The sequence below is a fragment of the Hyaena hyaena genome, unplaced genomic scaffold (assembly GCF_003009895.1).
Source record: "Hyaena hyaena isolate Hyena2069 unplaced genomic scaffold, ASM300989v1 scaffold_461, whole genome shotgun sequence".
Taxonomy (NCBI): domain Eukaryota; kingdom Metazoa; phylum Chordata; class Mammalia; order Carnivora; family Hyaenidae; genus Hyaena; species Hyaena hyaena.
This window is the reverse complement of record NW_024081095.1, coordinates 985,840-1,012,465: the sequence shown is the minus strand read 5'-3', so window position 1 is coordinate 1,012,465 and position 26,626 is coordinate 985,840. Positions and strand designations below refer to the sequence as shown.

The window sequence follows — 26,626 nt, the reverse complement described above, 5'->3', positions numbered from 1 at the left end:
ATGAATAGAGGAAGAAAACAGAAACATCAATGTGTGGAGAAGTGCATAAATTTAATGATGAAAGGTGAGGAAATCCATCTACTAATTTCTGTATACTCTGTAAAGAAATGTAACAAAGTTGCATCCGGAAGTTTAAGGAGAGTAGAAAAGTTTTGAAATCATTTCTGTACTGAGTGGAAGAGTTGGCCAGTAAAATAATTTAGAGTCCAAGTAAGGAACTAATGAATTTATGCAGGAAGCAATCTGCTGGGTTCATGATATTCTTTAGTAGTGCTCATTTGCTTGTGTGCATGCTTAGGAAAGCCAACACTTGGGTTGATGCAGAGCAGGTGTTTTGCCAGAAAGACGTGATGGCAAAGCAATTCTGCAATTTTCAGAGACGTATTAAAATTGGTGTAGGTATGTTATCTGTGAAAAATAATAGAACATTCTATTTTTTTCTAATCAAATTTGATTCTACTCTCCATCTTCATTTAGCCCAGAGGCAGAAAGAAATATTTTAACTAATTATTAATACATGGAATCTAAGCTGGATAGGAAGAAAAATGAAGACTGGAAAGGGATAATGATCCGGAAAAGAACACAAGACAGACTGGGCTTCAGGAATTCCCACCTATGGATGATTACAAGCTATCAATGCTCAGCCAGCCTGGTCTAGAATTGGCTCTGTCACTGGATAACGCTGGATCTGAAAGTGTTGGAACTCTCTGACTTTAGAGGATCAATACTGGGGAAGACGGGCTGACAGTAAACTGCTGCCAGATGTGAAAGCTGACCAGAATATTAAGAAGCCCATGTCTTGGCAATTTGAAAACTCAAAGCCATTCCATCCATTTTTTTCCATCCCAGTTTGTCATATGATTTTTATTTAGGTGGAGAATAAAGGTATTTGATCATTGTACTAGTTTTACTGGCTCCTTTAAAGCTAATGCCATTTCCAATTCTTGCTTAGAAGAAAAGCGAAATTATTTTTGACTGCCTAAAAGCAAGGTGCTATTCAGTAGTCTCAATCCCTCTCTTATATTTAAAATTATTCTCTGTCTCTAGCATTAGTTATACAACTATCTACCCTTTGCATTTTAAGTGAATTGGAGCCACAAAAGCTTACTCAGCTGGGTTGTTTCTTAATCCTATCAATTCAAGTCAGAATCATCCTTTTCCACCCACATACACTTAGCTTTCAAGTCTAAAATCCAAAGAACCATTTAAATTATTAAAGTCAATCTTGCGAAACAGGATTTGTCACACTGTAGGCAAGTAATTTAAAGAAATTCCAATGTAAATTTGAACTTACATTGACTAACCAAGGTTCTCTCCCAAATCAAACCAGTAAATTCATATTTGTTTTGTTTTTGATGCTTTGTTTTCATGACCAACTTTGGGCATTGTTTTCATGGTTTTTTTGTTATTAATTCTATAATATGGAGTTCATAATAATAAAATAATTAAACAAATATACTAGGCCTAAGACACTATCCTATTGTGCCTCAGACTTAAAAAGCAGGAAGTTGTAATTCTTCCTATATAGTGTGAAAATTATTAATTGAGAAACCCCACTAAAATGGAGCCAAGAAATTTCAGCAGGAGGAGCTCTCCACCTTACCACTTGTTATCAATTGCAGACCCAACATGAAGAGACACACTTGACCTTACACGGACTTGACTTTGCATATGGATATTACTTTACTACACCAGCCAGAAGAAAAAACACTTTCTCTTCCCCTCACCTACAAATAGCTCAGCCAATGAAAAGCCATCATACTTTGGACTCCCAGTTTACTACAATGGACTTTTAGATCAAAACTGCCTTCCCAATTTACCCCTTAAAAAAAAAAAAAAAGTGTACCTCCCATTTGTTCCCTGGACTTGCCTATGATTTTTGATGTGGTTTAGAGCGTTGGGGTCAGAAACACTGGCCAAGAAAGAATTCTTGAGACATCTTCAGTGCAAGAAAGAGCAGCAATGGGGTGACAAGAAACTGATTATATACTTTCAGGTTGGGACGGGGTTAGGGAGAAATGTAAGCTTCTAAGGTATTTCAGAAACAAGGTTTCCAGGACCTTGAGAAGCTAGCTACTGTTAAGAAATGGTCATTTAGGGGCGTCTGGGTGGCTCAGCCGGTTAAGCGTCTGACTTCAGCTCAGGTCATGATCTCATGGTTCGTGCGTCCGAGCCCCACGTCGGGCTCTGTGCTGACTGTAGCTCCGAGTCTCAAGATTCTGTGTCTCCCTCTCTCTCTGACCCTCCCCTGTTCACCCTGTCTCTCTCTCTCTCTCTCTCTCTCTTTCAGAAATAAAAAAAAATTTTTTTTAAAGAAATGGTCATTTATTACTGTATAGTAAACACTTAATCATGAGACCCTTCAGTTGTATATCGGGGGCCATAAGCTTGGAGTATAGTTGCCAACATATATCTTGGGGGAAGGGTAGCGGTGGTAGAATAAAAGAAGTTTCCAAAGAAATTTTTATATGTTAAAGTAGACTTAAAGGATCCTGATGGGTCAGGACAATGTTAAGCTAAGATTCCCTTTTGCCCTTTAGCATAAAGTGTCATCATTGAGGCATCAGAGCTCCCACAGGAAGGTCACTCTACCTGTGTCAAGGACTTGTCATTGGGCTATAAGTTGTAATGAAATTTAGTTTTTCATTTGCCTTTGTTTCCCACATCAGTTTTGCCAACACATAATTGTCCCAGATTGCAATTCTCTTTTATTCCAGAATAAATCCATGTTTTATTGGCAAAATAACTGGTCATTTTACTTTTAAGGTTAACAATAGGTTCTAAATTTCCTGATGTGGGTAAATTGAGGGTACAAGTAGACCTTAAAATAACACCTAAACTCAAGCGGGGAGGGAATATGAAGCTGTGAACTAAAGCAGTGATAGACAGTGTAAAGGAGAAAAAATATATTTTCCACTCTTCATCATTGTCCTCAGCTGAGACTTTTTGTAATAAAAGATTTACAGGAAAAATAACAAACAGAAGTTTAGTAACATGTATGCCTCTTGTATACATGGGAAATGCTCAGGAGAACTGAGTAAAACTCAGAATGGCTCAAGCCACAACCTTAAATACCATCTTCAGCTAAAGACAAAAGAACGATGTTGAGGTGGTGGAAGCCTGCTACATGAAATTACCAGGGAAAGCACAATAACAAAGGTAACAAGGTTAGTTGTTATGCAGATTTAAGCCAGTGCCTCTTCACTGATAAAGACTTTTTGTGATCTGGAGTCATTCTTCTCTTTCTGGTACTGAGAGGGAGATAGCCTTACAAATGGAGATTTCTCTTATAAATGTAAATTTCCCTTACAAAAGGATAAATTGTTTGTAGAACTTCTTGTGTGTCTGGTTTTTCTCAAAAATAATCAACTCAAAATAAGCCTTACATTAAAGAGTCATATTTTGGAGTGGCACATTCTGCTACAATTCAGCAGAATTTAAAAAATGGGAAGGAAGGGGATGTCTGCTAGACAGCGACGAAGGACTCCAAGAAAACTCCATATTTATCAGGCTTAGTCGATGGGAGAAAAGTATTATAATTGGCAGAAATTGGAAATTTAGGAACAATGAGTTGTTTTGTGGAGAAAGGTGATAAATCTGGTTTGAGAAATTTTTAGTTGACGGAAACTGTAGAACATGCAAATAATGTCTAGCAGGCAGCTGGAAATGTGTAGCTAGAGTTTTGTAGCAAAGTCAGGGAGCAGGGCGTAGAACTGGGACTGATTTACAAGAGCAATAAAAAGCTGCTACACTCTCGAATGGTGAGAATTGGATACAAACAAATTGTGTATGGGGGGATGGTGTGAGGAAAGAAATTTGGTGTTGTAAGAAGAAGGCACAGCAAAGACAGACAGCAAAGCAGTAAACACAAAATTAATATTCAGAGATAGAGAGCCAAGATAATATAAAAAAAATCAGATGAGAAAAAGTTCTCATTATGAATAGTGTGATCAACTCTGTCAAATGCCACAGAGATTTTGGAAATGATTTATTTCCAAAATCACTCAGTATTGTTAATCTTGGGAATATAGACCATGCTACACCTAATAAGAGCTACCAACATTAATTAATTTTCAAGCTAATAATTATATTTTAATTCTCTTTTCAAGTTTAAGATAGAAACATACCCAAAAGAATGATGTGTCTGAACTTGTCTGAAATGAGTTTCTCCTTTATTAGGCAAGGATTTGCAGATATTTCCAGAGGTGATGCCTCCTTTTGCCATCAGAATTACACACCTTTCTCTATCATTTCCAAACAGATGTCACTGGTCTTAGAGCAAGAAGACCACTTCTTTGTTCATTGTCTTAAATTAAGACATTGTCCGCTAGAACTCTGCCCTGTTCTTCACTCAATGCCCCAAAACAGTTGGAGAAAGAGCTGGGAGCCAGAGCTATGGGTCAGAGCTGCCAATTATCTGACCAGCATTTGCACTGAACATTCCAATTAGCAGGAAAACAAAATAAGAATCAAAGGGAATAAGTTTCAAAAGATCATGACATGGGGCGCCTGGGTAGCTCAGTCGGTTAAGTGTCTGACTTCAGCTCAGGTCATGATCTCATGGTTCACGGGTTCGAGCCCCACGTCAGACTCTGTGCTGACAGCTCAAAGCCTGGAGCCTGCTTCAGATTCTGTGTCTCCTTCTCTCTCTGACCCTCCACTGCTGTCTCTCACTCGCTCTCTCTCTGTCAGAAATAAATGAAACATTAAAATTTTTTTTTTAAAAAAAGATCATGACATTAGATTGAGGGATATATGGAAAAGCACCTGTTAAAATAACATCATGTAGGCAACCTCTCTAATTTAACTTATCCTGAAACTGACATTTTAAGTGGACAAGTTTGACTGAGATTATTCTAGGAATTTTTTAAAGCTATACCATGATGCTATTACTCCAGTCCCAGAATCACCTCTCTCAAGAGGGCATCAAAGATTTAGAAAGTTGGAGGAGTAGCTTCTCCAGGTTTTTCCCTTTACAATTTAAAGAGCTTTTTATTTGAGACACACAAGGAAATTTCTGTTGCCAGTTTTCTAGTGGTGTACTTTCATTGAAAGTGGCAGTCAAAAAGAAATCTTTCTATCATCCATACAGCCAGCTCACTTACATTTGCTTTTGTATAAGCATTATATTTTCTTCTTTGAAAGCACTTGACCATCTTGTCCCTTCCCAAATGCTGTTTCTTTTTTCTCTAGAATATGAAGATAGATGTTATTTAAATGAGGAAAATTCAAAGATGTATTTTTAAATATTAGTTAAATTAACTAGGGCCTGGGAAAGAAGACAAGGCACTCAGGGACATAGGAAGGAGGTCAGGACTCAAAAGATGACCACTGAATAATGGAGAGAAAGGAGGTATTTCAGAATATTTTTTTTAAAAACTAGTGTGGTCAGACAGGTTCCTACTACCTGAATTTCCACCCTGAGCCAAGTTTCCCTTTAAAAAATTACTTCTCTTGAGGTGACCGTGTGGGCTCAGTCAGTTGAGCATGGGACTCTTGATTTCAGTACAGGTCACAACCTCATGGTTTGTGGGATTGAACCCCACTTCAGGCTCTGCACTGACAAAACAGAGCCTGGTTGGTATTCTCTCTCTCCCACTCTCTCTGCCCCTCCACCACTTGTTCTCTCTCTCAAAATAAATAAACACTTTTCAAAAATTATTAAAAAAATAAAAATGACTTCTCTTGTATAGAATTGCTGAAACACTAAATTGTACACATGAAAGTAATACAAGACTATTCTAGAATTAAAAATGAAAACTAGGGGCACCTGGGTGTCTCAGTCGGTTGAGTGTCTGACTTCAGCTCAGGTGATGATCACACGGTTCATGGGTTCGAGCCCCGCATCGGGCTCTGTGCTGACGGCCAGCTCAGAGCTTGGAGCCTGCTTCAGATTCTGTGTCTCCCTCTCTCTCTGACCCTCCCCTGTTCACGCTGTCTCTCTCTCTCTCTCTCTCAGAAATAAATAAAACACTAAAAAAATTTTTTTTTTTTTAATGAAAAATAGGGGCACCCAGGCAGCTCAGTTGGTTGATCATCTTGACTTCAGTTCAGGTCACTACCTCATGGTTCATAGTTTGATTCTTACATGGGGCTCACTGTTGTCAGTGCAGAGCCTGCTTCATATCCTCTCTCTGTGTCTCTTTTCCCCTCCTCTGCTCATGCTTTCTCACTCAAAAAGGGATAAGCATTTATTTAAAAAAGAAAGAAAAGAAAATTTAAAATAAATAGATAAATAATCAATCAATAAATAAAAATCATTTATTTTAAATCTAAATTCTTTTCACTGGAGCACCTAGGTGGCTCAGTCAGTTGACCGTCTGACTTCTGCTCATGTCATGATCTCCTGGTTGGTGAGTTCTGAAGAGCCTAAAATTAAGTCCTCCATTAAGAGCAACCTTGGGCTGCACGTAGCCCCAGTTCCAGGAAAAGCCTCAGATTGTTCAAGGCTAAAGCCATCCTCGGACCGCCCTCAGATCAGCTAATCAAAAAAACATTCCTATGGTCTGAGTCAGGGCTGGGAACTACAGACAGTTATTTTATACAAACTAGCCAATTTCTCACCGCTTGCCTGAACCCCACGTGGGCCCTTTGAACTCACCTTATAATTGCTCATTTTCAAAGGATTCTCAAAAGTCATGATTGAGTCCCACCAAAAGTAATGAACACCTCACAGATACTGACTGGTCAAAGCTGTTACCAGGGGTGCTGTACAATTGTAATTGGTGCTTATGTGATGATGCTATAGGTACAACGTGTGCACTGTAACACCCCATCCCTTACCCCATAAAAACCCTACTCGCTATTGTTCGGGGCTTCACCCAGCTGCCACGACACTGGTAGGTGGGTGAGCCCCTGCTCGAGCTTGTAATAAAGACCCTTTTGTATTGGCATCAGTGCTGGCTCCTTGGAAGTCTCTGGGACTCGCGATTCGGGCACAACAGTTCGAGCCCTGTATCAAGCGCTGCGCTGACAACTCAGAGCCTGGAGCCTGCTTTGGATTCTGTGTCTCCCTCTGTCTCTCTGCCTCTCCACGCCCTATCTCTCTCAAAATAAATAAATACTAAAAAATTTGTTTTTTATTAAAACACAAGAAAATCTCATCTTATGTGCTTCTCTAGTTGTCAGGTTAATTAAACCCACTAAAGATGGCATATCCATAGTCCATGACTCAGCTCTGGTGAATTAGAAAAGGGAAAAAGCACGTGGTGTTAGTTTCCATTACTGATGAACTTGCCTTCCCAAATGCTTTTTTCCCTTCCATCCTCTTTACCCTGAAAATGTACTGCACAAAAAGTCAGCCAAAAAATTTGTCCTCAGAAGCTCTTGAGTTAAATAACTCAGAAATTTCTTATAAACATAAATTGAATGTATAGAGATGTATGGATACAGTATAGAGTTGGTATGGAAAGGAAGAACAATTTATTTTTAGTTATGTGAAGCATGAACATACATCCTCCTTGATATTATAATTTCAGATAATTTGTGCCATTTTCATGTGTTCACCACTTTTTTGTTTAGTCACTGAAGTTTGCAAATACTGTGCATATAATAAATCTTATGTAAAGCATAAAAGTACTTAACACTCTTGTTTAAGACAAATTTAAGAAATAAAAACAGGAAAGGTAGAGAAATGTGGTATCTAATGGGTTAAGTACTTCCTTTGTGCTTTGTAAATTAATCAATCAGGGAAGATTAAATGAAATAAAGGTCTTGGAGAACAACTTTCAGCTTGAAAAATAACTAGTCCCTCAAGTAGGCCACGCAAAGAGAATATATATTGTTCCTTAGGTAAGTGAATTTAAAGAAAATAAGTATATGTGTGGCCACCCTTCAGAACTTTGGAAACAGAGTCGCTGAGACAGCATTGTCACTTGAAAATACAGTTTTAATATTTTACCACCCAAATTGTTTCTGTTCATCTGCTGTCTGCAAGCTCAACCTAGTGGTTTTTAAACCCAAATACAATTAATTGCTTTCTATTAATAATATCCAGACCTAAATTTCTTTTTTTTCCCCAAGGAAAGCACCCCACCCTTGATTTATAAAATCACAAAATATAAAGCTGGAAGTAATTCTTCTATTCCTACAGTAAGTGTCTTGGCATATCTGCTTGAGGCTTGGCCTTTCATTGTACACCCTCATTTCACAGATGAGAAAACTAAACCCAGAGATTTAAAATGCCTCAACCAAGTTCACAAATCAGGACAAATTTGTTTTAAAAGACAGAAGTAGGCTGGGTCTATGAACACTAATTCCACTTAAATCCAGTTATTAATACACTTGGTTTCCTTCTGCTGAGGCTTTGAGGAAATATTAATGTCGGAAAAAATCTGCCAAAGCAGTCATGCAGTGTGTCTCTTGTTGCAATAAAGACCCTCATATGGCCATCAGATCACCCCAAGAACCACTGCACTCAGGAGGATGTTTCAGAGCCTTAAAACTCAAGGTATGGTCCTTGGATTTGGCAGCACCTGAGAGCATGTTAGAAATGCAGGACGTCGGGCCCCATCACAAACCACTGAAACACTTCTGCATTTTAACAAGATCCCCAGGTGATCTGCACATGGCACTAAAGTGTGAAAAACACTATGTTAGATGATCTTGGAAATAACTTCCAATCTTAAAAATGTATGAGTTAAAATGTGTATGTTTAAATGACATCAGGGGTATCTTATTATTCAAAGTAATTCTGTTGTGAATATTTTTCATACAGTGAAGAATCTCTTTTAAAAATAAGTCATCTCCAATTTATCTTAGGTGTCAATAGGGAATTTTTATATATGGATTTCATATTATATAAGATGAGGCCAATCTAGAAATCACAGAGATAGAGGTATGAAGAAACAAAATGCTCTCAAAAGAAAATGTTACACAAGCAATACATAAGTTGCTCTTATTTGAAAATGCACTTGCTCTACAGTTCACTAGTTCAAAACTGATTTACATAGAATTTATTTTAATTCAGTCAGAAGTTGGGTGAAATTACTTTTGCACTATTTATAGACAAGGAAGTCTCATGAGTTAATTCCAAAGAAAATAATTTTCTTCTTAAAGAAAAACATTATTCTTCAAATTTACAAGTCTCTATTTTCGGGCGAGTAATTGCTATATAAGCAAGAGCATGCATTGTTGTCTGTATACTCAACTAATTACAAATGATTCTTAGTTAGTAATTAAAGTAACTTTAAAAAGGCAACATTTGGTTTATTTGGTTTGCCTGGCTGTGCACATAAAAATAATAACTTCAAAGCCAGTAGACTATCCATGAATTTAAATAAATCCAAATTAGGCAGCATTGCTGAATCTTAATTGATTACTCACTTAATATCTGAACCTTTTCTTCACCTAAGATCCTTCAAAAGTGGTTAAGGACAATCTTATCACTTTTTATTTTATGAGCTTCTAAATAGCTAAACTAAATATGACATTTCTTTCAAAACTAAATCAATCTCTTTCGTGGAAGTGACACCAATGTCTTAACCTATAGTTTCAATGTTTTGTGTCGTAAAGCAAAAATGTTTATAGTTTTAAACATACAGTCTTAGTGCTTTTAAGTACATGTTGCCGTGTAGGTGGCTTTCAACAACAACCCATTTTTAGTGGCTGCTATCTGCAAGCATGAGCTTTGGTGACTATTCTGAAGAATTTGCATAACCCAAAATGTTGCACATACAATAAATAATGAAAATGATTTCATAGAATTATTTATATAATAATAAATAATAATTCTGTACTAGTTTCAGTGATATGATATGGATCATTTCTGAGCATAAGAAAAGTGCTGTGTTACATGCCTTGATTTCCACTTATTTCCACTATTTTCCTTTAAGAAGACATTCATTTAGAAAATGCATGTATTTTTATGACTGCTGCTGGTGGCTCGCCATAAAAACTGCATTTTACTGATTTTCTATTGGCCTGTGTCATCTTATCATTTTAAAAATCTATAACCACCTTAGCAAATATCATTTCACCTGACTTTTTATATTGCCTCTGAACTTAAAGGTTTTCAAACAGTGTGACACACAGCTTTTGTGGGGCATACAGCATATGCTTTTCTGGCATTTCAGCTTTTGGAAATTTTAGTTATTTCGTGTACTTAAACTCTTTCACTAAATAGCCCTTAGGTCATTAATAACAAAGATTCTAGCCATTTTCTTCCAACTCTCAAATAGGTGATAAAGAGTAGAACACCATTTATTTGGTGGCCTTACGTAACATCAACTTCCTAAGTTCCTGAAAGAAAGTAATGATCAGAATGACATACTAAGAAGAGTTAAAGAATGAATTACTTCCATAAATATGGTGTTTATAATAATCTAAGTGAAAATAGAGCAAAATGTTTTCTGATCTTCTCTGGAGTACAAGCAGTATTAAGGAGTGAGTTAATAAGGAAGAAAGCTGAAAGTAAATAACACTTATATATGGCTTAATAGTTGTGTCTTAGCACACTATTTTATGACGATCCTACGGAAAAGAAATTTTTTTCAGACTGCTTGTGCTGAGTAAATATTACCTCAGATAAAGGCCACATTTTGACTAAATAAGTCTGCATAAATATAAAACTGTTTTATGTTGGTTTTCTTAGTTTCTCTGCACTAATTCAAAATTCAAACTATGATTCCCCCTAAAACACTCTATAAAATAGTATTCATGACCTCATACAGTGAGGATGATATTTTCCTTTATAAATGCCACATAAAATCTGTGGTAAATTTTTAAATAGAAAAATTGTGAAAATCCCAACATAACAACAGATTGCCCTCCATCCCCTGTCCAATAAATTCTAACTTCAGGTTTTTACTCTCTGACAGAAATCCTTTACAGTCTTGAGGGAAAAAAGCAACCTTTTGTTTCTTGTGCATTTGTCTGTGTGACTTTCTCTTTTCCAGTTGAGAATGAATTGAGGATAAACATTATAATGCATATCTGCATAGGGAAAACTTGAGGAGTATATTTTCTTCATAAATACTCATAAATACTCAGAAAACTTTAAAGAGTATTTTACCATTCAGGAAGAGAAAAAAATTTTTTTTATATAAACATGTAGTTACCAAAAATATACTGGAGCCTAAAACAACTAATCTCCTACTGAAAAAAAATAATAAATGATGTCTATTTTAAATTGGAAGTTATAATCATAAATGAGAATTTATTAAACCTATTAGGTTAAAGTTTGACTTACATACATTTTTACGTAGAATATTAGTTTAAGTTTTTTCGGTCAATTATTAATATTAGCAGTTGCTACCAAATGTAGGAATTTATTTAAATTAGCTACAAAAATATTACATTTAATTTCATATTAAAGTATAGAAATATCATAGCAGTGGAAATATTCTGCCTAAACAATGATAAAGAGAACAGATAGCTAATATAGTGTTATCTATTCTAAGTAAATACAGTCAGTAACTCCTTTGGCTGACTGACTTACATACTGAAATACATTCATCTGAGAGGGACCAGTCTCTCTGATGCATATAAAATGAAATTTTACTTTCTTCCTTATTAACTAGAGTGAATATCATATAGGCACCCCATGATGTCATTTCTCTTCGTGTAGTAGGCTTCTAGATCTTTCCATTCCATGTACTTGGTGCTCTCTCTCTCTCTCCTTTTCTTATTTTTGCAATTATTTTGGGTAAAGATTTTTAGATTTTCATTTTATGCACATGCAGTATTTCCTATCAAAATTTGAGAGATTGAGTCTGTGGTTTTCCAGTTCTCAAGATGAGAGCTGGAAAAATTAACACAAATTAAATCATTGTCCTGTCCAGTAGACTATTAGAAGCTCCTTCTTACTGCTGTGTCGTAGATAAAACATCTCATACTCCAGACTGTGAGGACAGAAAATACAGGAAAGCAAAATTCACTATTGTGTTCAATAGTCGAAGAGAAGATTTGTCACCCGGTAAGTACTTCCCCATTGACTAAGTAAAATAAGAAACCCCATCTTCTCTTCTTTAACTGATGGATGGTCACAACAAAGGGTTTTTGAGCAGAGGATAAAATAGAGATAAACTGATGAGCATCTTCAAGGCTTCTCAGGGACATTAAATGCCCCCCTAACAAAGACCAGATGTCAGAAACACACTGATATGCTTCATGTACTTTTGGAGTATTTGGGCATCTTAGGAAGGAACAAGCAATTTTGTCCTTTGAGATACAGTAAAAGCTATATTTTCAATAATTTCAAACTCACTTCAGGAAAGAAAAAAGTATACAAAATTCACAGTCGATTAAAGCTGTCGTTTCCCTTCTTTTATATATATATCACATGACTCCAATGTTAAAAATTAATTATAAAAGCAATACTTACAGCTAAAAATGAAGATGGATTATATTTTGGTTCATGGTTTTAACGTTTTCAGAGTTCATTATCTCTCAGACTCACCCTTTAATTTGCTATTGAGTTGTGGAGTTTATCTGGCTTTTTAAATGCAATTTATTCTTTCTTTATTTGCACATTAATTATTAAAAAACAAAAGAAAACCAACACACATGAAGAAATATTCTGAGATACAATACTTTCTTGCCCTAATGATTAAAATATTAATAAAGTGGGCAAGAAACGTTTTCAAGAATATGAGACAATAAATACGAAGAAAGATAATTTTAAAAAATAGAGTAATGTGAGATGGCAATGTCAAATACTGAGTACTCATTATCAAAACCAAAGATTATTCACTGCAGGTGTGTTATAGCACATACCTCAAATAAACACCAATTACTCCCTTACTCTGAGTCAGCTTAAGGACAAATTGGAAGCTGCTTTGTGAACACTTCTCTTAGAAAATGGTTTCCCTAAATCACTTAATAGTGAACATGATCTGGTTAGAAAATATGTTCTCAAACATTATCCACAATATTTGCTCCTTAAAAAAAAAAGTGAGGGTTTATTGACAACATGGATCATATGGATTAAGCCAGCAACCATAAAGATGTTGCAGTATGCCTAATATCTAAAATTGTAACTTACTTATCACTTAGTAACTTCATTAAACAGTTTTCTATATAGGTAATTGTATATTCTATTTCTTTTCCAACAGAGGTAAATATGGCCTCAGAGAATTGGAATGAATAAGTCTTGGGAAGGGAAATCTAAATTTTGCACCATTCTTTACTTATTCCATGAATCACCCTTACCAAAACTAAGCCCATCCTCCCCCCACAGGACTTAAGACAATTATTTGTAATTTGCAGGCATTAGTGATTTTATATCGCATATATTCTTCTTGGGTGTTTGCATTTTAAAAGGACAAAAAACTTGATGCAAAGTAGTAAACTGTTAATAATAAAATCCTGTATTCTTTTAGAACACAACAAGAGAAAATTATTTGCTTCTTCTGAGAAACTGGCATAATTTCTCTGTGGATAATGAAAATTATTTGCTTTGAGTACCAAGATATATAAAGCCAAATTTACAGGCCACCTTTATTAATCTTTTCAGCTTCTAGTCCTATGTATTTCCCATTACTGATTTTTCATTACAATTTATCTTTTCTCTGGTCCTAAATTTTTACAAGCTACCTGGCTCTCCAGGGAATAACACTACTTGCATAATACCAGCACCGCTGTGTCTTCCAAGATTGGTCCCCATCATCACCATTACCCAAGCCCACAAACCTGTGCAGGGTGTGGAATTTTCCTTATGTCAGCTCTCCATTTTCCATACTTAATCCTCCATGTGTGCAATACTGCTCTCCTACTTGAAGCTAATTAATTCAGAGTGACCCATAAAATTGTGAAGGAAGATCAGTCTGCTCTTTGCCTCTCTCCTCCTTAGAGTCTTCCTTGTGTCAGGGTTCTAGGACCACTCCCACGCCCACCAGGCCATAAAGACCTTGAGCCTCAGAGTATCTGTGTGGCTTAGTCAGTTAGGCATCCCACTCTGGATTTTGGCTCAGGTCATGACCTCCCAGGTCCCGCTTTGTGCTGGCAGGGTGAAGCCTGCTTAGGATTCTCTCTCTCTTCCTCTCTGCCCCTCCCTTGCTCTCTCTCTCAAAATAAACAAACTTAAAAAAAAAAAGACCTCAAGCCTCTACTCAGCCTCTGCCTCCCTCAACTCCACTGCCTCCATTTCACCCAACTTCTCCATTCTTGCTCCCAAACTTGTTTAGAATTGTTCATTTCAATAATAAAATAGCTTTGCAGAAAAGCCTGAAGGGGCTTTATGTAGTTAGTGTTGGTCTCTCAGTATGACCTTCACACTGAACCAGGTCAAATTTCCCCTCAAATGTAGATGGCTAGTGTTTTCTAATTTACATGGGGTTTCTACCCTTATCTCATTTATTCAAATGAAATATACACACACAAACACACATATGTAGATATGTTTATATACTATATTTACGCTAACACATGCACGTGTTTATCAAAAAGCATCATGTATAGAATTCACACTAGTTGTGTTTATTTCAGGGAAAGCATGCTGAGGGAACATTCTAGTCTCATTTTTTGTCAAATATGAAATACGGTGGTTTTAAAAACATTTTTTATATTAAATGTAGGGCATTTATTGGTCTAAATATTCCTGGCAGTGTTTCTGCACCTCTAATTAAATTCCAAACAGGCCTCACTTCTCAGAAAACACACGTATTAATGCCCTAAACTAAAGCAGATGAAATGCTGCATTCTAATGAGTCAAGCACCATTGACATGCCTTCCTAGATTTTGAGTCAATCCACCCTCAGGCTGCACAGTGCTTTCCATTCAGCAGAGGTGCTGCTATTCTACATGCTGGAGATTTTCATTTTGCCCTTTATATCATTTCAAGAAGTAATTAGTGTGTTCAGTTACCTTTCTGCATGATCCTAATTTTCTCTCATTAGCTTTTGGCTCTGTTGAATTCAAAGTTCATTCCTCTTTGTTTTTAGAAAGTATTTTTATTTTATTTTATTTTATTTTTTTTACAAATAGTTTATTGTCAAATTAGTTTCCACATAACACTCAGAAAAATATGGAACGCTTCACGAATTTGCGTGTCATCCTTGCACAGGGGCCATGCTAATCTTCTCTGTATTGTTCCAATTTTAGTATATGTGCTGCCGAAGCGAGCACTAGAAAGTATTTTTAAACAACTTGAAGTTAATGTCAGACATAAAGTGTTCTATTTGTTTCATATTTGTTACGTTGAAGAATAATTTCTCTGGGCTTCTATATTGAGAAACATCCTATCCCTTTTTACCTCTAGATATATTCAAAATGGGCTTCAATAAATCCTATTCCTTATTTAAGACTTTAGGAAATAGTAATTAATCACCATGATTTAGCAGTTAATAATTATAGAGACAATTATTTCAATAAATCAGCTCAAAAGATCTCACGAATGAAAGAGTTTTCTGGGTTAACATTGTAAAAACTTTATAGTCCTGAATTGTTTCCTGATTATTCTACTATTAATTATTTAAACAATGTATTTCAGCTTAAGTACAGATGTTATTTTACATTTGTCCAACTCATTAACTTACTCACCAGACGAGAAAGCAATAGAATGACAAAACATGTCATTTTCCCCAACACTCAAATGAAATTTTTCAGAAACTCCTTTATATACATAAAAATTCACTTACTCGATTATACATCCTACCATTATTTTGAAAATCTGTCAAAACAAAAAGAGACTTGCCATAGCCGAAAACATTTTTTTAATCCTATGAAATTTGGTCTGGGTATAGAAGGCATATTTTATAATAATATGAAGTATGGAACTGTAATCATAATTTTTATCTATGAAGAAATATTTTGGTGCAAAGCTTTCAGTTCAGTCCAAAAAAGTAGTTATTTTTGAAACTATGCAGTTAGTTATCAGCTGATTTCCAGCTAATTGACTGAATATAAAGTACCTTGTGCCTACACAAATAAACCATGCCAACAATTTAAGATTAATTGCTATAATATGTGAAATTTTCTTTAAGGTTATGTTCAGAGCTGAAGTTGAAAATTATTATTAAAATGGCCATTGATCACAGTGACCAACCAATATAATCTAAATTATAAAACTAAGTTATATAAGTAGATAAGCTGCTGAAGCTAACAACAGCAGTGGTCTGGAGGTGCGAAAGTACAAATCGCCTCTTTAACTGAAAACACTGTAAGATAAAGAGCTCCAAAGCCTATTCTAACCAGAATTACATGACCAAACGGAGTTCTTTGCATATATAAAAGTGCCCCCAGATGAAGGTGTATGTGTAGAACCTTCTACATAGAAGCCATAATTGGTTTGTGGGAAATTTTGGCATATTCTCCTGACAAAACCACAGAGCCTACCATTAAATTAACAGCTATATGGAAGGCTTTTAACAAGATAGTTAAATTTCTGATAAGCAACTTTAAGACTTGGAAAAAATTAAGCACAGTACTCCAAATGAAAGGAATTATTTTTTCTACCCGAAAAAAGTTTTTACTATGCTTCTAAATCTGTGCCATTTCTTGCCTAAAATACTTGTTTAGAGCTGCTCTTTTGTGTTAATTCTTTTTCAAATTTCATTAGATGATCTCAGAAACCAATAGGGATTTAAATCATCATGAATAATGATAGAGTCAAATGAATAGGCTGTAAAAGCAAAAATAACTTAAATTTGTAACACTAGTTATAAATAATAATAGGACATTAAAGAGTTTTATTAGAAGAAAAATTGCCCGAAAAACTGCCTTCTGTCAGTTTAACCTTCGAGAATTTCTCAGACAAATCGTTCTACAAAATCAAAACCAATATCCAAGTCTCTATGTAAAAATCACCAATTCAAAATGCAACTATTTGTCCTCATTTAAAATTTAAAAATGGTCTCTTGCTCTCTTTGTGTTTTAGCTGAATCTGTGCACAGTACATTGTTGTTCCAGCTCAAAAACCTCCTGTGTGGCCGCGGTCTTGGCAACCCAGAGAAAGGCGGTGAACACAGTTGAATTCAGTGCAGTGCACTTGGTTACACAGGGAGAGCGTGAATAATATTTGGAGATCTAGCACACCTTAGTGGAAACAATTATAATTACAACTGCATTGAAGATATTTAAATTTTAAATTCCATTGTTTTAGTTCCATTTCACCTAAATGGATGGGCTTTGTTCTGACATTTTTTTCTTAAAATGATGTGTTTTTTCCCCAATTTCCTCACAGATAAAAAGAATTTACTTTTGACAATAAATTTCTAAAAATAGAAGTCATGATTTCTTTTCAGAATATCCAAAAGCATCCCTAGAAGCCGTCAAATTAGGGGCAATGCCATCCTGGTTAAATGTAAAGTGTCAGATTTTTTCTTGTTAAATGATTGCTGTGCTTTTGACCTGTAAAAGCTGTCAGGTCAGCTCTTAGGATACTTCAAAGACTTGGTTTCAAATAGGTTGTACATGTTCTACTATTAATGGCTGACCCTCCCTTTACTTCACACTACTAAAATGTCATCAAGAAAAGAGAGTAAAAAACACATCATAAATATCCATTCTAGACCATTTCAAAAGCTTTCGATTTTACCTTCTGTTCTGTCATCCTCCATCTTAAAGGTGAGATAGGTAAAGCATCAAAAATAGATGGAAAATATTCATTCCAAAACATGCTGAAAATTAGCCCTCCATTGACACATGTATTTCTAAAAATCAAGATATAATATTTATGAAGTTGTAGGTAAAATACACTTGCTTATTGTCTAGGCATCTCAACTATCTGCTATCTGACTGAAAACTGGAAAGAAAGCAAATAATGATTATTAACAATTAAATATTTAAGAGCAAGTGACTTCCAAAATGGCAGAATAAGAGGCTTAGGACATGTTCCCCCATTCTCACCCCAAAACAGTGATACAACTCCAGAAAATTGTAAAAACAAACAAACCAAATCAAACCAAAACAAAACAACTATTTTAGGACTCTGGAAATTAGCCAAAGGCATTCAACAAATTGAGATGCATTTATTCAAGTAAAACCTCCGGAAAGAACAGTGAGTGCCTATATCACTTTTGTCTGAGCTGCTGCCTTCCTCAATGTCCACCAGCTTTGTTGTCATGGTAGATACACAAGGGCATGCAAGCTGTGAAAAACAGCTGCTTCGCTGTTGGAGGGGCTTACTTGGTTTAGAGTAGAGCACTGAGCAATTCCATGCCTATGGGAATTGCCCAAAATAGTAGCGGTCTCTGAAGCAAACAAACAGGGAAGTCCAATGACAAAGGTGTGTCCTTAGATTGTAGACCAGGTCATAGCAAGCAACAAAATGGCAAACTAGCTTTAAAAAAATAACAAGAAGATTGGGGAATGAGACAACATAACCTCAGTCTCATTCAAATGAGATTGAGAGCGCTGCTATGAACATTGGGGTACATGTGCCCCTATGCATCAGCACTCCTATATCCCTTGGTTAAATTCCTAGCAGTGTTATTGCTGGGTCATAGGGGAGTTAATTTTTTGAGGAACCTCCACACTGTTTTCCAGAGGGGCTGCACTAGTTTACATTCCCACCAACAGTGTAAGAGGGTCCATCAACGGATGAATGGATCAAGAAGATGTGGTTTATCTATACGATGGAATACTACATGGCAACGAGAAAAAATGAAATCTGGCCATGCGCAGCAACATGGATGGACCTTGAGGGTGTTATGCTGAGCGAAATAAGTCAGGCAGAGAAGGACAAATACCGTATGTTTGCACATATAGGAGGATTAGGAGGAACTTAATGGAGGACGTGGGGGAGAAGAAGGGGGGAATAGTGGGGCAGAGGGAGAGAGGCAAACCATGAGAGACTCTTGAATGCTGAGAACAAACTGAGGACTGATGGGTGTGGGGGGGAGGGAGGAGATGAGCATAGAGGAGGGCACTTGTGGGGATGAGCACCGGGTGTTATATGGAAACCAACCTGACAGTAAACTNAAAAAAAAAAAAAAAAAAAAAAAAAAAAACCAACAATGAGATTGAGAAATTCTCACAAGTCTCTGGAAATTTGGAAGCCTGCACAGGCTGCATATATACAGGTGAGACCAGAAAGGGCATGACACATTCACTCATTCCTGGCTGAACATGAGGCCTTGTGTATTCACACAAGAGAATAAAAGGGCCTGGAAGAAAGCAAAAGCTTGGACAGACTTGTAAACTGCCTGAATTTTGAGTGTGTCCCCAAACACACAGATCAATATGAGGAAAGTAGGAGCCTTACTAGGTCATAATTTCTCAACAATCACCTGCTAACCACTAAGCTGTGTTGTCACAGAGCCTCCTAGGGAAGAGGCCATGATTAAAAATATGAACAAGAATTTTTTTACTTGTACATAAATATTAGAGGATGCATACTGTGGAAGAAAACAGATTCTTTGTGTCTAGTCCAAGCAAGTTGCTAAACACACACACACCACGACCACCACCAACAACACTAACAACAATCCATAGGGGAAAAACTCAGATTTCAGAATTGCTACAATATATTATGTAAAATGATTAGTTATCAGTAACAACAAAAACATCAAGACATGTAAAGAAACAAGAAAAGGTGACCCACACAGAGGGAGGGAGGGGAGTTGGTTCGAGGGTTGTGGGTTATCATTAAGCTGATTAACATTAACAAAGGGAGGGAGGGAAGCAGTCAGTAGAAAAATGGCTCTCAGGGTACCCAGATATTAGACTTAGCAGACAAAGAATTCAAAGCAACTGTGGTAGGGTCCCCGCCCTAAGAGGGGGAAACCTCAAGGCAACCTGGCTATACGCATAGGTGACAACATCGCTCACGACCTTGTAACATGAGACCTTTTAATCAGACTACATACATGTTTGTGTGTTACCATATACGGGAGACAAAGAAGTAGAAAATATATGAAAAACTACACCACGTGGCATTTGGGATCCAGTTCTTTGGGTATGAGCCCAGCTGAGCTGGCACCGGCACAAATAAAGTTGCTTCCTGGAAAGAAAAACCTCGGTGTCATGACTCTGTGTGAGAATCCTGCTACACAACCATTATAAATATGTTCACAGGAAAAAAGAAGAACTGTAGGAAAACATGGTAACAATGTATTATCTAAAATAGAGTCTCACCTTAAAAACTGAAATTATAAAAACACACCACATAGAAATCATGGAGTTGAAAAGTACAATAACCAAAGTGAGAAACTCACTAAAGTGATTCAACCATAGATTTGAGATGACAGCAAAAATAATTAGAAAACTTGAAAACAGATCAATAGAAATGATCTAATCCAAAGAACTGAGGGGAAAAAAGATAAAGAAAATGAGCTGAGAGCCTCAGAGACCCGTGGGATACCATCAAGAATATAAACATACGCATGATTAGAGTCCCAGAAGGAGAAGAGAAAAAGGGTCAGAAAAATATTTGAAGAAATAGTGGCCAAAAAATTCATGATTTTAATAAAAAACATTAATATCCAGATAAAAGTTCAGCGAACCTCAAGTAAATACAAAGTGATCCATGGTTAGGCACATCATAGTCAAATTGTTGAATGCCAGAAGACAAAAAGGAAATTTTGAAATCAGCAAGACAAATTCAACTAATCGTGCACAAAGGAAAAACAAAATTCATAGCTGACTTCTCACAAGAAACAGAAAAAGCCAAGAGACAGTGGGATGCTATATTTAAAGTACTAAAAGAAAAAAAAACCCAAAAAACTAACAAAGATGGAGCCTTTATCCAGAAAAATAATCCTTCAAAAATAAATTTGTAACAGACACTCCCAGACTTTAAGAAAAAAAATGTTTTAAGCAAGTGTGCTACTAGCAGACCTGACACATAACAAATAAGAAAGTCCTTCAAGCTAAAATTCAGTATTATTCAGTAACTTGAATCCACATAACAAAATAAAGAGTACCAAAAAAGATACATGTGTGGAAGTTATAAGAGGATGTATAAATATATTTTCCTCATTTCTTCTTTCAAATGATCTAAAAAAATAAGATTGCATAAAACAATCTTTATAAAATCGCCTTTCTTAGAATTCTGGGAAGATTGTGGAGTTAGGAAGCACCAGGAATCGATCTTGCCACCCACACAACACTAGGAGTGTACTGGCAGAGTCTGTCTGATAAAACTGTTTTTGGAGTTCTGGAGAGTACTGAAGACTTGTAACTTCCAGGGGAAGACTTGGAGGGTAACCACAGTTGATTTCAGTGAATTTCAGCTCTTAGCACAATAGCAGCTACCCTCTAGCCACATGGGAGTTTGGAGCACCTTCCAAGCAGCTTGAGAGAACCAGGAAGGGCAATGAGGATTTTGTCCTGCAAGTATCAGGCATTGGTGCTTTGATCATTGGTTGCTGCTTCTAATCATAAGACTGCAGACCCAGACGTGGACAGACATCACTTCACACCCTACCTACTGTTCCAAGTCCCTCACCCTCCTGTGGAAGCAATTTCTAGAAGAAAATGGCAGAAGCCAGGCCCTCTTTTCAATAATCGCCCTAAATATAAGTGGATTAAACTCTCCAGTCAAAAGAAAAAAATCGGAAGAGCAGATGAAAACACATGACCCAACCATATGCTGTCCAGAAAGCACTCACGTTAGATAAAAAGGTAAAAATAGATTTAAAATTAAAAAGATGGGAAAAGACTGTCCATGCAAATAGACCACCAAATAGACCACCAAAAGAGAGCAGGGCTGGCATAGAAATATCAGACAAAATAGATTTTAAATCAAAAAAGTTTACAAAAACCAAAGGAGCACATTACATATTAATAAAACATTCAAAATAGCAAGATACAACAAGTATACACATTTACACATATAATAACAGATCGTCAAAATGTATGAAGCAAACATTGGCAGAAATTCATAAAAAGACCGTTGTACAATGACAGTTGGAAACTTTAATGGATAGAACAGCCAGACAAAAGATTAGTAAGAAAACGGAGGACTTGAAGAACACAATAAACCAACCAGACCTAAGAGACATGTGCAGAACACTCTACCCAATAACAACAGAGTACCCATTCTTCTCAAGTGCACTTGGAGTGTTGGGAGCCATTCTGAGCCCACTAGTCGAGAAAACTCCTGGTGAGGTTAAAGCAAGTTTGCACGGTCTCTTGCCAGTCAGATGACGACTGATATCCACCCCCACTCAATTATTTCTGCTTGAGCACTGACCCCTAGGGTACTTTGTTGATCAATATCGGGAGTGACTTCTCCCCTTATTCCAGCCCTGGTATGATGACTGCACCTTGTGAAGGAACTTATTGTGAGAACTTCTTCTTTTGATTATGGGAACAGACATCGTGTCTCCAGCAGCTCCTGTTTCCCTCCACACTTTCCCTTGAGCTATGAACAGGCTAATGACCCCTAGTCATAAAAGATTGACCTTTACATGTACAATTCTGTTTCTACCGTTGCATTAGTCCAAGATGTTCATACAGCTCAACATGTAAGTCAACTAACCAAAAATGTCTCTCATGCCCTAGCTATTCAAGAAATCATAAAAGTAGACACAAAGGTAAATGCACTCAAAGAGGCTATTCTATGTATTGGAAATAAGCTAAACTCTTTAAAGGTATGGTTGGCTCTCTGGTTCAATAAAGCATATAACTGGAAAATCAAGTCTTGCCCGGAGACAAAGAGCCTAACTTAGAGAGAAGGAACAGATAAGGGCAGAAGATAAGTTAGTACATACACCTTTGCTAACTGATGGTGTAGAGCAGCCCCTTCCCTAAGGCCTACTTTCCACAAACACCTTCCCTTCCCCTGGCAGCTGTGATGAGGATGGATAAGAGTATCTACAAACCTATGACTTAATCTTAGCGTTATTAAAATGTGAACACCTTGTTATTTTCTTAGTTACTCAACCTCACTATAATTGGGGCTGTTCTGCAAGAAGACTTCTATAAAACCTGTTTCTGTACATTTTCCAAAAACATCTTATCACAAAGAGCTATCCATTGTAAAAATTCCATTTTCTGATGCCATGCTAACTTTTGACCTATAAATAAAGACACCATAACTTACAGGACTGAGATGTCTGCCTGGTGATCTGAAAGGATCTCGGGGCTCTCTCACTCTCTTTCGCCGACACCGTCCATCCTTCAGGGACCCCTGGACCTGTCGGAGCCGGCGCGGCCTCCAACATTGGAGCACTCTTCAGGATAGACCAAATGTTAGGTCACAAATTAGGTCTCAAAAGGGGCGCCTGGGTGGCTTAGTCAGTTAGGCGTCCGACTTTCGCTTAGGTCATGATCTCGCGGTTCGTGGGTTCAGGCCCGCGTCGGGCTCTGTGCTGACTGCCAGCTCAGAGCCTGGAGCCTGTTTCAGTCTGTGACTCCCTCTCTCTCTGACCCTCCCCTGCTCACGCTGTCTCTCTCTCTCTCTCTCTCCTAGAAATAAATAAAAACATTTAAAAAATTAAAAAAAAAAAACAACAAATTAGGTCTCAAAAGATTAAAAAAGAAACTTATCCTACAAAGCATCTTCTCTTATCACAACAGGTGAAGTTAGAATACAAAATAAACCTTACATTTATGGTCAATTGATTTTCTTTATAGATACCATGGCAATTCCATGGGTTAAGGTTAGTCCTTTCAAGAAATGATACTTGGAGTGCCTGGGTGCCTCACTTGGTTAAGCGATCAGCTTCAGCTCAGGTCATGATCTCATAGCTCATAGGTTCAAGCCCCACATCGGGCTCTGTGCTGACAGCTCAGAGCCTGGAGCCTGCTTCAGATTCTGTGTCTCCCACTCTCCCTCTGCCCCTCCTTTGCTTATGCTCTGTCTCTCTCTGTCTCCCAAAAATAAATAAACATTAAAAAAAATAAATAAAACCAAAATGAGATACTACTTTACATCCACTAGGATGGCTATAATAAAAGACAGACAAAAACAAATTTTGGTAAGGATGTAGAGATATTGGCAACTTCATTTATTGCTAGTAGGAGTATAAAAAGGTACATCCACTTTGAAAAGGTTTTAGCAATTTCTTTAAGAATTTAAATGTAAACAAAAGAAAAAAAAGAAAAATATTTTTGAATGTAAACCTATTCTACAACTCAACAATTTCACTTCTAGAAAACTACCCAAGAAAGAGGAAATATGCCCAAACAAAGACTTATATGTGAATATTCATAGCAGCTTAGTTGTAGTAACCCAAATCAAGAAACAGCCTAAACAGCTGTTTACTGGTGACTAAATAATATGGAATACTATTTGGCAATAGAAGGAATAAACTATTAAAATATGCTATAATAAGAATAAGCTTCAAAAGTGTTATGCTAAATGAAAGAAACCAGGGACAAAAGACTAGAGGATGCTGTGTGGTCCCGTTTGTTTAAAATGCCCAGAAAAGGGGGCGCCTGGGTGGCTTAGTCGGTTAAGCATCCGACTTTCGCTTAGGTCATGATCTCGCGGTTCGTGGGTTCGAGCCCCGCGTCAGGCTCTGTGCTGACTGCCAGCTCAGAGCCTGGAGCCTGTTTCAGTCTGTGACTCCCTCTCTCTCTGATCCTCCCCTGCTCACGCTGTCTCTCTCTCTCTCCTAGAAATAAATAAAAAACATTAAAATAAATAAATAAATAAAATGCCCAGAAAAGGCAAATCGATAGAACAGAAGCAGCACAGTGGTTGCCTGGGGTTGAGAGTGAAAGTGAACTGGACTCCAAAGGAACACAAGGACTTTATTGAAGTAACACAAATGGTGTAAACCTGGATTGTGAATATTGAGGGAAATCTCTACAGATTTACTAAAAATCATTGAAGTTTACATTTACAATTGGCGAATTTTAGATTAGGTAAACTTCAGTAAAGTCAAAACACTCAACAGTGGAAAATCCAGTGGATTCTTGCATAAAAATTCGCTCTTTTTTCCCCCTCCAAAATTCTAACAAATCTTAATTCCCAGCCATTTCTCGATTAAGAAAAAAATGGAGACAGACACGAAGGAGTAAATACCATGGCAAAGGGTGGAGATAACAGCAGAGGAAAGAAATCCCAGAAAAACCTGAGGAGGCCTCATCCTCAGAGGATGGAGTGACAGAAAGCAAGGTCCAACCCCCCAGAAGCAATTGCCTTTCCCCCATACCTTCTCATTTTGGAAATGAGGAACCCACAACGGGAGACACCTAATGTTCATGCAGTGGAAATAGTAGTGGCATAAGGAAATGTTGGCAAATAAGAAAAAATTTAAGAAAGAGAGGTTCTTGGTGATAAGGCTCCACGAAAGCCTACACCAAAGACCACAGACAACCAGAGGGTTGATCCTATAGGTGGTCCTAACGATGAGGAGATTGCTTATGAGGAAGCTACAGATGAATTTACTTCTTACCTCAACAAATTTCTCCCAAGATTCTCATCACATCAGAGAGATATCATGAGAGAACAGTAGGACTCCATGAACAGCATTCCACAGTTACACCAAACTCCCATGTTTATAACAGAAGAGGACTGGCTCTGAAAAAAAAATTATTCCACAGTGTATATCAAGAGATTTCACATATTTGATCGTTATTAATGAAGATCATAAAACACCAAATGGATGAATTCTAAGTCACTTGCCAAATGGCCCAACTGCTCCTTTGAAGTTTATCGTTTTTTGTTGTTTTGTTTTGAGGCAGAGTAAGCACAAGGGGATGTAGGGGCAGAGAGAGAGGGAGAGAGAGAGAGTCTCAAGTAGGCTCTGCACTGTTGGAGCTTGATCTCATGAACAGTGAGATCATGACCTGAGCTGAAATCAAGAGTTGGACATTCAAACAACTGAGCCACCCAGGTGCCGCTCACCACATTCTTGCACCTAGACTATTGCATGCAGCATTCCTGTCACTTGAACACTTCCTCCCTTCCATTCTCTAGCTGATGCTTATTCATCTTTTAGGACTCAGCTTTGAATTCACTCTTCCCCAGCTTCTTCCAGTAATCCTACCACTCCAAATCATATGTCCACCAAAGTACTTCCATATCCCCTAGTACCTCTTCACACATGAATAAGGGATTATTTACTTCTCTTTACCACCATTAAAATGTAAACCAAGAAAGTTGGGACTTTGTTCATCACTAAATCTCCAGGGCTTACAGAGAATCTGTCACATAGTCAAAACTAAATATATATTTGGTGATTGAATGAAAGGATGTTATTGTGCTATCATTTGAAAAATTTATGCCAAGCTCAAATTTAATTTGGATCAATTAGAGGCTATAAAATGTTTTCAATATATTTATTTTCCTGTCTATTCTTTCATTTCAGAAAGATTTCAGAAAGTACTTTATATTTGTGAAAACTCTCTAGGCTATTACTATCCTATCCAGGATTTTCGAATTATGACAGCATAGTAGGCCAAGCAAAACAAAATAAAACATCTCTTACTCCCACTTAGCTACCCACACATTTTATCATGGGTCAAAGCCAGGTTGGGGAAAATGTTTATTCTAACCAAATCTTCAAAACCTGCCATGGAGAAGAAAAGGGCAGAATCTAACATTTCTGGACTTAATTTTTGATAACTGAGCTCCTGGTCTACATTCCAATATAAAATATTTTAGATATGCTTTTCTGCTACCTAAGACATATTTGAGAGGTGACTGGGTGGCTCAGTTGGTTGAGGGTCCAACTTTGACTCAGGTCATGATCTCATGGTTCATGGGTTCGAGACCTGCATCGGGCTCTATGCTGACAGCTTGGAGTGAAGCCTGCTTCGGATTATGTCTCTCTCTCTCTCTCTCTCTCTCAAA

The 26,626-nt window shown here is 37.0% G+C and overlaps 1 non-coding gene and 1 pseudogene across 1 annotated transcript; one reads left to right on the top strand and one right to left on the bottom strand.

The window, feature by feature from the left end:
- On the top strand, positions 1-25,536 carry LOC120246289 (annotated as a pseudogene).
- On the bottom strand, positions 14,957-15,063 carry LOC120246302. Its single transcript, XR_005532007.1, has one exon. It is a non-coding gene; the product is annotated as a U6 spliceosomal RNA (small nuclear RNA).
- Positions 25,537-26,626: the final 1,090 nt, after the last annotated feature.